The sequence below is a fragment of the Chlamydotis macqueenii genome, chromosome 2 (assembly GCF_036417535.1).
Source record: "Chlamydotis macqueenii isolate bChlMac1 chromosome 2, bChlMac1.mat, whole genome shotgun sequence".
Classification (NCBI taxonomy): Eukaryota; Metazoa; Chordata; class Aves; order Otidiformes; family Otididae; genus Chlamydotis; species Chlamydotis macqueenii.
The window spans coordinates 15,866,810-15,879,703 of record NC_141557.1 but is presented as its reverse complement, the minus strand read 5'-3'; the positions used below and the strand labels follow the sequence as shown (position 1 = coordinate 15,879,703).

Genomic DNA, 12,894 nt, shown 5'->3' with positions numbered 1-12,894 from the left:
CACGCCGCACGCGGCCCCTTTAAGGAGAGGAGCAGCGCCTCCAGCAGGCGCGCGGAAGCGGGGCGAGCCGGGCGGGGGGCGCGAAGGCGGGGCCGAGGCCGGCGCGAGGGGGGCGCCCCGCCCCGCCCGCCCAGTCCCGCGTGGGGCCGTGCAGGGCTGCGTGGCCGCGTCTCGCCGCGCGCCCGGTCGGGGTCGGGCACGTCCGCTCCGCGCCGGGGCGCTGAGGCGAGGGGCGCGGCCCCGCCCCGCCGAGGAGGCGGCCGCCCCCTGCGGCGGGGGCCGCGCCGCTTCCCCCGCCCCACTCCGCCCCGCCGGACGGACAGACGGGCGGGCGGGCGGGCGGACGGACAGAGGCCGCCGGAGGCTGTGGCTGCCCCCAAGCCGCCGGCGGTGAGGTGAGTGGCGGCCGCGCTCGCCGCCCTTTCCCCGCCGGAGGGAAACCCGCGCGGGGCCGGGGCGGGCGCTGCCCCCGGGGCGCGGCCGTAGCCGGAGAGGAGAGGAGAGGAGCGGAGAGGAGAGGAGCGGGTTTCCGTCGCGAAGGTGCTGCACAGAACTTCCCCGCTGCCTCCGTGCCGCCGGGGCCGGGCTGTCACTCCGGCTTGGGGCTCTCTGCTCAGGGCAGCAACATGTGGAGGGCGGGGGGCTTGCGCCCTCCCTGCCGTTCCCGCCGCCGTTTTCTCCCGGGCTGCGGGAGCACCTGCCGTCGGGCAGAGCCGGCAAACGCCGGCCGGCCCGTTGCGCGTCCCCTCGCCCCCGGCCGCGGGCGAAGGCGGGCGAACGGCGGGGGAGCTGCGCGGGGACGCGCTGGGGCGGGCGGGAGCAGTGAGCCGGCGGCGCGGCAGAGGGTGCTCGCCGGTTGCCGCGCTCGGGCGGCTCAGCGGCGGGGCTGAGGCGCTTTTAGAGGAATTTGGTCTCTTCTTTCAGCTGGCAAAAAAGAGGCGGCGGCGGCGTGCACGTGTGGTGGAAAGACTTTATGGTGCTGGTTGGTTACAGCGCGGTGGGGCGCAGGGAGAGGCTGACGAGCAGCAGGGCGCTTGTTTACTGATGCGCGGAACCCCTTTGGCGCGGAGCCCGAAGGCTGTGTTGGAGAGGCTGAGTGCTCACCTTCCCTGGCTTAAATGGGTCAGCAGTGTGATTGCAGCTTGCGTGACTTGTTGTCCAAACTCCAGAAAACAGAGATATGTTTAGAAAGGGGAGGAAACAATGAAGTACTGTGATTAATAGAAAAAAAAAAAAAGAATAGGATATGCTGATAGTTACGAGTGCAGTGCTTGTTGGGCTTTACATAGAACATGGACACCCAATGCTGCAGAGCTGACTACTTAATGACACCTTTGGTTCCATTTTACTAATAACACTTCTTAAAGTCTGCACGTGATCATGGATTATGATTCTTAAGAGAGACTTAAGTGGTCTTGCAAAGACTGAGGTTACTTGAGCTTTTTACTTGGCAGGGGGCAGCAGCATGACACCTGGGAAGCAAATAAGAAGTGAAAACTACTCATTTAGTTTTAATGTTATTCTGACTCTTTGACAGTTATTAGTGTCATCATAGACTGATCTTAGCTCAGCTAGCACCTCATGTGAAAACAGTACTCTTATCCTGGTAGATACATAGTTCTTCTGGGTATGTGAACAGTCTCTCTGATAGCTTACAGAAAATGTTCTGAACTAGTCTGGTTACTTTTATTACGGCAAGTATGTTTCTTTAAGAGTAAACCAAACTATCGTACTGAAAAATGTTCTCAGGCTGTAACTATCTTAATCTCTTGTGTTCAAAATGAAAACAAAAAACACTTGAAAATGGAAACTTCTCTTGACTGATTCATGTGGCTAATGAGGTTTGTGACAACAGAACCGTGTGCAGTTTTACTACGTTGAGGTGTTGTTACCTCGACTCGAAAGTGCAGCTCAAGTTGAGGATGTGCTGTTGTCTGGCTCTGTGTGCCTGCCACCTTGTGTAAGTGATGGTGGTAGAGGTGCAGCCTGGGTTTTCAGAGAAACAGTCCAGGTTTCTTGATGATCTGCATCAAACCTCCACAAGACAGGCATGTGTGTTGTGGAGACAAGAGGAAGGAATAGTGGTAATGTGCTCAGCTCTTGAAACACAGGCCCGACAGCTGTTCCTGTCATGAGACATTCTTTCCTGGTGGGATGTTCAGAGGCTTGATATGTCATCCTGTTTTCCTGTGACTCTTGAGGCCTTAATAAAAGGTGCTTGACTTGGTCCTTAAATGTATCTGGCCATAGGTAACAGCACAGTGAGATGCACCAGAGTAGTTTGCTCTTTTTCAGTTCTGCTTTCTTACCTGTCTGAAGACTGTGTTGGATGTTACGGTAGTAAGTGAGATGCATTCAAATCCTGATAGGAAATACACTTCAGCTTTCACTTTAAAGAAGCTGAGTGTTAATTATAAGACTTAAAGAGCTATATCTTAGCATGGGTGTGCATGCCTGTAAGTTTATCTGGCCGTGATATCATTATTAATCTCTCTGATACAGGCAGGACCAAAGTGTATGTCCTGTGTAGAAACTTATGAAATCACCGCGGGAGAATCACGGGCTTTTCAGCAGTAAAGTTCTCAACAAAATTCCTGTCTTCGGGTGAGTGTTATCTCCTGCTGGGTGCAGCCCGACTGTATTCCCCTGGGAGAACCATTTTACGCTCTTTCTTTCCCTATAAAATTTATAGTTCCCAACTGCACTGCTCCTTTCTGTGTGGATGCAAACCATGCTGACTCATGTGCTGAATTGTTACAGCCTTGCTCCATGTAAACACAAGCACACTTCTAAAATATTTAATTTGTAGTGTCCTCTGTGGAGAGCTATCCCACAGCTTCTGGCATAATTCCCAGAAGCAGCAGATTCTGGGGTACTGGGAGTTTCAAAGGCTATTGGTGCCCGGCAGGATAACCGTCTGAACTAGTTTAGTGTAGTTTATCCTGGCACCGGGACAGTTCAAACTGAACAGGTATTTAATCTTGCTTAAAGCAAGTCTGCTTTGAACAATACTTGGTATGTGTATAAACTATTTGGAGCCTGTTGGGACACAGCTGTCAGGAGATCTACTTAGTAGGGAAATCTTTGTTATGGCAAGTAAACTTTGGTGCAGATGTACCTCCTAACAATTTTTAAAAAACCCAATCTGTGTACAGTTATAGTAAAATTGGGAGTAAGCTATTAAAATATTTGTTTTCTTAGTTCCTCTGTGGCATATAACAGCAGTAATTGTTTTGTGAAAGAGCTGAGTTTGAATCCACATGTAAAATGCTTGTTAAAAAGAACTTTTCAGAAGGATGCAAACTCACCCTCCTGTTCATACACGTGAATACCTTGATAGGGCTTTTAATTGAAAATGAACTACAGTATATGATTTGACTACAAAGAAGGAGAGTGGAACCAAAGAATGATTTCCAAGTACACTTATTTTGTCCATACCTGGTAAGTACAGCACTGGAACTTTAAGATAATACCTTCTCCTTTAAAGCAGTAATTACTTCAGAGGAGACTAATTGATAAGGAACTAGAGTTCCTTGGGGTTTTGTGGTGTTGGGGTGTTTTTTTGTTTAGTTTATTATTGTGATCTTGGTTGAGAGAGTAATCCATTATGGTAAGCATGGAAAGTAATTTGGGAGAGGTTCAGTACAGCTTATGGGTGGTCCGGATCATTCACATCTCATGTGCTCATCGTGTAGGTTGACTGTTAGTGCATTACCTATAACTGTTAGAAATAATCTCTTTGCTGATCTATGCTAAGCTTTGCTGATGTCATAACTCATTTCAACATCCTGTACTTGTTTCAAGCTTCCATTTTTACTTGAGATCTAGACTTTACAGACACTGGAGTAGTGAGATGTGCTCAAAGCTGGTTAAATCCTGGTAGCAGAACTGGTTCAAAACTCTGGAGAGCAAGCTTCTGGTGCGGGTGGGCTCTAGAGCTCATATTTAGGTCCCTTGGGGACACAAGCCATTGCTCCCTCTGCCACACCATGGCAGCATTTGCAGTTGCTCCTAGCATCAGTGCAGCTGGAAGAGCAAATCCGTGCTCTTACCTTTACAGATGGTAGGATTTGAAGGTAGCATGCCTGTTAGTGCTTTGGCTGCAGTAAGGGCACTTAGCATAATAGTGTTTTGGTACCAGAAGCATCTTTCCTGGAAGTGTGATTGAAGGCTCTACTTATTTTCCTTCTTTTTTCAGTACATATTTTCCATTTATGTAGGGAGTTTCATAGAAATACGGCTTAATTCACAAAGAAAGTCTTTATCAGAAGTCTGAAATGGAAGTGTACAGATGTGACATTTTGTTGCTTAGGTGTGCTGAGAGATGTACTTACCTTTGACAGAGGCCCGTTAAATACAAGATAGAATCGTACAACCCCCATTTCAAGATCCTTCTTTCTATGATGGCTGTTAGTGGCATTTTTCTTTGTAAAAGCAAAGGAGGTTAAAAATTGTGCCTGCATCTGTTATTGTTGCTATGACAGTTGTCTTTGTCCAGTTTCAACTGTCATATTCTGAATGGCTCTTAACTGGGATTGGAACATTAATGGCTATGTGCAGAGGAAGTAGAAGAGGAAATCTTTCAATGCCCTCTCCTTCTCCTAGTAAAAAAATGTCTTTTAAATTATACTATTTTTAATCAAGATGTGGTGGGTTGAAACATTCCATTACTAACTTTGTTTTGATGCCTAGCATAATTAGGAGTGGTACAATTATGGTATAAAGTAGTAGCCAGTTTGTTAGCGCTATTTAATCGTGGTTTGTCTGGAGCAAGACAGATGGTACCACTGATATTGTGCTCAAAAAAACTGGGGAGATCGCTTGAAATAAGGTGATGCAATTTTTGTGCAAGGTCATATACAAAAGGGTGTTATCTTCAGATAGCAATTGTGAAACAAGCGAGCGTTTCTTGCGACATGCTGTCAGCCATTGCGTGAGCATGAGCAAGTAAGGACTGGTGTAAGGTGTAAGCTCTCTAGGTGTAAGCAGCGGGATGTATTGTCTTCAGATGCCAACTTACTTTTACACCAATGTGCAACACTAGTGTAAAAAAGCTGTAAAATAGCCCATGTTTATTCAAACCCTCCTTTCTAGCACACTAAACATCTTTCTCTAAAGTGGATAGCTAACTTCTGCGCAGTCAGTGTCTGTATTAAGAGTTTATATGTGGCTATCTTCCTGATGCTAGCTGGAAAATACTGTCACGAGATAAGTTTGGTTTTTTGTTTTTTTGTTTTTTTTTTATGTTAGATGGCAATCTGTTGGTCTGAAATAACACATTGTTGGAAACTGTTGGTCGTAAAGTAGCAGCAGTTTGGAAAGCTCTATGACCCTAATCCAGACTTGTTGTAAAGGGTAACTTGTAATACAGAATCTTGTACGGTTTAGTCCAGTTGGAGGGCCAGCTGTCTATTTTGGAAATCAGATTGCTGCCTTTTAAGATGAAAGCCATATTTTTGCGAATATGAACTCTTTTGTATCTGCTCGCTGTGCCTTGTCTGAGGGAAGGAGCAGCTGTAGTGCATTCGCCAGACCTGCGTTTGGCTGTTGCTGCCATTGTGTTGTGTGTAAACACGTACTATTATTTTGGATCACATAGCAGCCTGTTCAAAAGGGTCTCGCATTCCCCAGCTGTTCTGCAACTTTTCCATCTCTGAGCTTGCCAGCTGCTTAATACAGGCAACTGTAGCTGCATTTGTTTCTCTGGTGTTAAGTATTAGCGGAGATAAAATTGACTTGTTAAATGCTAGGTGCTGCAAGCCCCTCTTCTGCTTCTAATGGACTTAGTTGAACAGCTTGCATAAAAATCTTATTTTCTTAGATTTGGAACAATTGTGTTTATGTATATAGGTATATCCAGCATCTGTGGTAGTAACTAATCCAAAAGAACTGGGGTATGAAAAGGTGCCCCTTAAAGCCATGTCAACAGCTCTTTTGTTTCCCCACTTCTCAGAACAGTGTTCAGTTTAACAAGGTGTCCTCTGCTGTCTTGTCAGCTAACTTGTTCGTTTACCAATTCTTGAAACTAATTTTATTTCAGTGGCAGCACTGCTCAGATTGGATGCTGAGAGAAAGAAGAGGGGCTCTGAAATGCTTTGTATCTGTGATGAGTTCTCAGTCCAGCTGAGGGACCATAGACTGAGCCCTGCCTTCTGGATTTTTCTATCCAGCCAGCTACCCTTGTCATGGAAGGGATAAGAAAATTCCAGAAAACGTTTCGTGTGGCCCAACTCCTCTTTCCTGCAGCAGTGAATCCATAACTATCTCCCTGGAGATATAGAAGTTAAAGGCAGACCATCTTCCTATGGTAAACTTCACTGAAAGTTTTGACCAGAATGAATTCCAGCACCTTTGGAAAAGGGAGATAATTCTGTTAATGACTGTAAGGAAATTACTTGTGCGTTGTCGCTGTTGATAGCAGAACAGGTTGCCTCTGCCCCAGGCTCCTAGTTACCCGTTGTAACTGGTTTAGAAAACTCTGTTATTCATGTTATTCAGAGGGGAAATTTTCAGGTGACTGTAGATGCATGTCTTTTTTTTTTTTTTTTTTTTTTCATTCCACCAGGTGTACTCTGTCCTAGCTGGTTTTAGCTTTCGTGTTTATGTTAAATGTCAATACTACCTAAATTATGCTAATAAGAGGATGAGTCTGGCTTAATAATAGAGCATTGCCCTGTAAAAACAAAACAAAAACATAAAAAGAAATCTCTTTGATTCAAGGTAGCATATATTTCAGGATCTGTTTTTCCTATCTGCAAATAGCTGAGAGTTTGAACTTTTCCATTCTAAGGCTAGTGTCTTAAAAGAAGTTGAAACACTTGACTCTCTTTGGCTAGATGCTTAGTTTTGTCTTCTGGAAAATTATTCTTTTGGGCTCAGTGTTGGAGTGCTAAATCAGTATTTGTCTGAAATCACAGCAGAAATACAGGCTTATAGTTTGAAATATCCTATTAGATGCCTAGTTATGTTAGCTGAGCAAAGTCATGGATATTGGCTTCAAATGTGTAGTTAATACAGAAAATGTAGATGTGAATGTGTATTCTGGATTTAATAACTACATGTATGAATGGTTCTTCAGAAAACAGGTAACAGGGATTCTCATCCAGAACAGCAGACTGTCCATGCTTCAAAAATAGAGGAAGACAACTGAGTGTGATACTGAAGGAGGGAAAGGTGGATAGGGAATGGAGGAGGAACATCTGTCACATTGAGGGTTAGGGAGTGAGGGAGTGTATCATAATCTTTTTTTTTTTTTTTTTTTTTTTCCCAAGTGCTGCTGATTAATTCATAAACCCCTTTGGAGTGACCCTAGGGAATGGACATAGAGGAGATTGGGAGGAGTGGAATTTGAGAAGTATGAAAGTAGGGAGGTGTTGGTTTGTCCTCAGTTGAACAGAGGAGGAAGACAGTATCTGATTAAAAAGAGGTATTCAATTATTAAAGGCTTTAGCAGAAACAAATATTTATTTCTCATGGAAGGTGGTGGGAAGTCAAGTGATAAGACTTTAAATAGCAGTAAATTGCTATATCTGTTTAAAATCAATGGGGGAAAAAGAAGGGATTACCTCCTTACCCACCTCAAAAACTGTTCTTAACTAAGTTGGTGGAAGCTACAGAAAGGCATAAAAATAGAGCATTGAGGAAAGCTTTTTGTTAGGGCTTTTTTTTTTCTTTCTTTTAAATGAAAGATTCTGCCAGTGTTGTTAACTTGGCTTAAATTTGCTCCATCCCCTACAGGGGAAAATATTTATTTTAAAGTTTCCTCTAAACTTAAATTGGCTTCCCAGCCAATTTAAAGACATGTCTGTCTATGTAATGCCTTCCAGCTCCAGGAAAGCTGACAACTGGAAGGCTTAGCAGAGGAGGAGGAGGGGACTTTGTTGATTGCACAGGAGAGCAGCATTTCCAGCAGCAGGGAAACTGCTGTTCTGAAAATGTAACTCAAATTAATTCCTTCAACCTCTGTTTCCTTTTGCTGTTGTTAATGATTTTCTTTGCACAACTAGTGTAAGTGCCACTTCACTTGCCTCACTTCCATCATTCTTCCACTGCTTTCTGAAACTAAAAATTACAGTAGGTGTTAATTTAAAAACAGAAATAGAGCAGTGGCAGGTAGAGCTGCTTGCCCAAGCTTGATATGTGATGAGAGTTGTCATCTCTAACTTTGGCAATTTAAGTTGTTTCTTTCCAGGTTGGTCATTGCAGCTCTGACTGTCCTGCATTCTGGTGAGCTTGGGTGCCTGTTGTCTCACAGGTTGTGAGGATCATGACTCTGCGCTGTATGTAGCCAATCAGCCATGTATACGGCTCCCCAGAGCCTGCTCACACACCATCGTCTCTATCGCTGGAAAGATTCAAGGGTTTGAAAGAAGCTTACTTAAGCAAAAGTTGCAATAATGAACAAAATTACAAAAAGAAAACAAAGCATATTTACTGACAGCGTATTTATAGCTGTCAGTAAGGGTCTGGCTTAATTATCCTGCTGTTTTTAGGGTTGCCTGTTAGTTAGTTGTGTTCTGGATGCTTTGCCTTGTTTGCGTGCTGTATGTGAGCCTGTGCTCTCAGCTGTAATCAGCGCTTAGGTGTTACCTGTTAAAAAGTAGCTGTTTCTCCCACCGTACTCGGTAAGACTGCTTAGCTTATGTATTCCTGATTAGATGATGCTTTTGGCTTCAGGTTTAGATCACTTTACTTAGAGTATTCTATGACTTGTGGTTTAAAGCATATACTGTGACGAATACTACTTCAAAGCAGTTTGTGCAAAACTTGATCCTTGCAAAGCTCAGAGTTAAGACTCCCCAGAACTCCATAAACACCCAGACTGTGGGATTAGACCAAACCTTTCCTGGATGTTCTCTCCAGTGCCCTGCCCTCTTCCTTCCTGTTGTATTGTACAGTGCCAGTAGTTGACAGAAAAAGGACTTGTTTTTTTCTTAAATACACTTGTTTATCTTGTCTCAGTAATATTCGGTACATGCCTGACTTCACAACTTGCATGCAAATGCCTATTTTTGTATTGTTTTTGTGGGTTGGCAACAAAGTCATTCTGCCTTCCTACTGCAAGCAAAAGCCTGGAATATGGAAATAAGTTGTTTATATGGATTCCTGGTATGGAATGCAAATTTAATTCTTCTAGCTTGAAATTAAATTACATTGAATAAAATGAACTTTGAATTTAAGGGGCACTGAACCCAGCTTAAGAACTTCCTAGAACTTTCATTAATAAAAGCTAACTATAGCATAGCTAACTACTGCTAGGTATGCATTTCAGGTTCTTAAAACTTATGCTTTAAGAGAGGAGTGCTTAGCTAACACTTCTGTAATAAACTTCATGTCTGAAATAAACTGTGTAGTGTACCCTGCTCAGATAGCATGGCCACAGACAGCTTGAAGGGATTTGTGTGGGCAGGGAGATGGCAGATGAAACATTCCAGGTGAGACATAAATTTCCATTCCCTGGTTTGGGAACCTGATCTGCCTTCCAGTAGGGAGCTGCAAAAAAGAAGTTACCAGTGATTTTATTTCAGACCTACACTGAAGTATTGACCTAGTAGCCTTTTAAAAGAGAACTTTAAAGCAGTATTTGGTTGGACATGCTCTTTCTGGGCTTCTAGGAGGTGCTTGCCACAAGCTGCTGAAATCAAAAGCAAAATTCCAGAAGGCCCGTGTATGTGTGTGAACTAAGGAAGCTGAGGATCGGATTGTTTTTGTGCTGAACTTCAGCCTGGCCGAAAGATCTTTCCAAATGCAATAAGGAGAGAGAGAACACCTTAAATACTGTCTTCGAGAATTATGATTACTTGTGAAATTCCTAGAGTGACATACAAATGTGCTTTCATGGTGCAATAGTAGACAGTGTCCTTCCAATAAAACAAATACTACTTAATTAAATGTTTCTTATGCAAAGACCAACATGAGAACTTACAACTGTGTCAGTCTGCTGAAACAGAGCAAGTAATCTTGGTGTTACAGAGGTCAGTTTCTTAAGGAAGCCCTGAAAAAAAACTTTTTCCATGAAGACGTTGGTATCAATTGGCATTCTTTCTTGCACAGGAAACCACAAGTTCTTTTTGTGGAGAACTTATAGCTCTTGTAAAACAGTCATTAGTTTTGTGTATTAAAGTTGTTCAGAATGTTCTAGGTTTTTTTTTGGTGTGGCCTCTATAGAGCTGCTGTAAGAAGCGCTGCTCTTTTGATAAACAGAAGATCACTTGCTCAGATGTTTCCAGTTACTTGTATTCACTGTGCATGCTCAGGGGGCTTGGCTACTTGTCAAATACCTACAAGCCTGAGACCATTTTTATTCCTCCATTATTTTTACCCTCTCAAGTCTCTAAGTACGACAGTTGTAGCAACTGAACATGATCCCTGTCTTAAATACAGCAATGTGTTTGATGAGTTGCTTTGTTAGGGTTTCTGAAACTGCTGTACTTGAAGTTGTCCCTGGTGGCTGGGTAGCTCCTGGATAGCACCGGTCAGGGTGCACACGTAGGTACATGCACACGTGTATGCACACATACATGAATACATATGTGTGCTTATGCGCATTCCTTGGCAACGCTTGGCCAACACTTGTGTGCAGTGTTAATCTGGCTTGCATGCCACTAGTGCGTGATACGTGTATTACAGGCTGGGAGCTCGCGTTCAGGTGACTTGAAAAATTACTTTTGGTATCACTTCACTGAGACTATACTGAGCATCCTTCTTTTTCTTTGTGCTGATATCTTGCTTTATGACTTGTTCTTCTCAATTTTTTTTTTTGCTTTGTTTTATAATCCCCATTCTGGATTCCAAATGACTGATTTTCCAGACTTCACCTAAGGTAAACCTCTCTTTCTTAACTGACAACTACATCCTTAATTTGTTGCTTTCAAATACACTATCAAGAGTATAACTCAAAATATTCAACATATTATTTTTAATGAAAGAAGAAAGAACAATGGATGGGGATGTAGTAAATTACCTAAGCTAGCAGTGATAAAAATGATTTTTTTTTCCTTTGCAGAGCAAGCTACTTGTTTGAAACAAATTTATTGCATCATCTTCATTAACGTTTTATACTTTCTACTATTTTGGTGTGTTAGCTGGGCTCTCAAGTGCTGGAACGTTACTGCTGCTATTTAAGGCAGGACATCTGTCATGATTTGTCCAGAGTCTGATTTCCCCAAGGCTGAACAATTCTTGCCTTTATGCTCTACCTATGTAGCTGTTGCTCTTTCTACAGCTTGAAAATACTGCAAATAAATAATGCTACAGAGAGGTTAAATGACTCTTTGAAAGTCTGTGATTTCTGAGAGCAGGAACTTGCCAGTAGCTATGTCTTGTTGTCTGGACAATGCTTTGGCAGAGTTTTAAGAATTTGCTAAATTAGGCCAAATTAACTTTCCTTCTAGTCAAGCATAACTTTCTCAACTGTAAGGGTGTGCACAAAATAAATTCATCCTTCTCACAAATGGTGCTAATATTGTCTCATGTCATGCACACATCAAGGCTTCTGGGATCCAGACCTAGCAGCATCCTGTCGGTGTGCTGCCCTCGGCTTGCTCCCTTCCTTCTGGAAAGCATGGATTGCATATTGACTTCCTTGGGCTTTGGGACTTTTCCCTTGCGGCAGGCTCGGTGTTGGCTGCCCTCTCAGTTGTAGTTTATGTCCTAACAGCTGTTCAAGTTTCCAGACTTTCATTGTAAATGCTATTTACTATATTATTACAGTATTATGGAATATTCCCTGCAGAGGATAGTGGGGTTACTCTGTGGACCCTCAGAACTCATTTCTACAAGGGGCAGACTTTGCAGGGTAATTCAGAGAAATTATTTCACTTCTCCCACTGAAACCCTACCCTGAAAACTTTGTTTTAGAGGCAATTATAGTGAGATTTAAAACCTGTATTGCAGTTTTCAGGCCAACTCTTGATGTGTGTGTGGCTTTGCAATATACCATTTTGGGGATGAAGTTTTATGAGTCTAACGGCTCCCTACTCCTCCCATTTCCCTCTTTCCTTCCTGCTCCCAGCTTTATGCCTGTGCTGATTATTCTGGAGTGGCTCTAGTCCACTCCTTTAACTTTGTAAGCTGCTTTATCTCTTTTTTTTTTTTTTTTTTTTTTTTTTTTTTTGTGCTAGGTCAGCACATTGGTGTTCTGCGGTGTTAGTGAACCGAGGAAGCTCTCAGATCCCCAGTGCGTGTGGGAGCTGGTGCAGTGGGGATCAGTCCGCCTGGGAGCGGGGATGGAGAGGGAAGTGAGTGCTGGTGGCAGAAGGCTCCTTGATCAGCTGCTGACTTTAGAGCCTTGGTCTTCATGCTGGTGGCAAGATGGGTCAGAGTCAGACTGGATAAAAAATATGTGCTCTTCACAGTTCACTTCATCTAACATGGATCCATGTATCAACATGGGTTTTCCCATCACACCTTTCAGCTGTGATTTGACAAATTAAAAGCTTTCAAATTGACACTGAAGTAGCGTTTATTTGAAGCTTAAAATGCTGGAATTGTTTTTTTTGTGTGTGTTTGTGGTGCCTTTTTCATGCTTTTTTTTTCTTTTTTTTAAGTTGTTTGCTTAAATGAAACCTTGCACTTTTCAGGGAAGATCACAGCTGGGAAAGGTCGGAAACCATTCCAGTTGTATAGTGTTGTTTGGCTCTGTTGGATGTGTGACTGTTTATGGCTGTTATTAATCTGAAATTGCAGCTCCTTTACTTGTTCATCAGATTGTAAAGAGGCTATGAGAGCATCTAGCATCTTTTAAAGACAGCACGAACTGCTGTAATTTGGAGGTACAGTAGTCATAGTGACAGGATATCTCTTCTATACTGGGGAGTAAGTTCAAAAGAATGGGGAAGAAATGTTAGGGAGGAAGGAGATTTGAAATAACTATACTTGGATCAATACAAACAA

The 12,894-nt window shown here is 43.2% G+C and overlaps 1 protein-coding gene across 20 annotated transcripts in view; it reads left to right on the top strand.

The window, feature by feature from the left end:
* The first annotated feature begins 219 nt into the window (after positions 1-219).
* The window catches only part of SVIL (supervillin), a 138,249-nt gene continuing 125,574 nt past the window's right edge, over positions 220-12,894 (top strand). For 10 of the 20 annotated variants that reach the window (XM_086742058.1, XM_086742061.1, XM_086742055.1 and 7 more), the window contains exon 1: positions 220-395. The gene's annotated coding sequence lies outside the window, so the exon portion shown is untranslated. Of the gene's footprint in view, positions 396-2,545; positions 2,605-12,894 lie in introns of those variants that run through there. The other 10 variants (XM_086742071.1, XM_086742070.1, XM_086742069.1 and 7 more) reach the window with 5 other exon arrangements.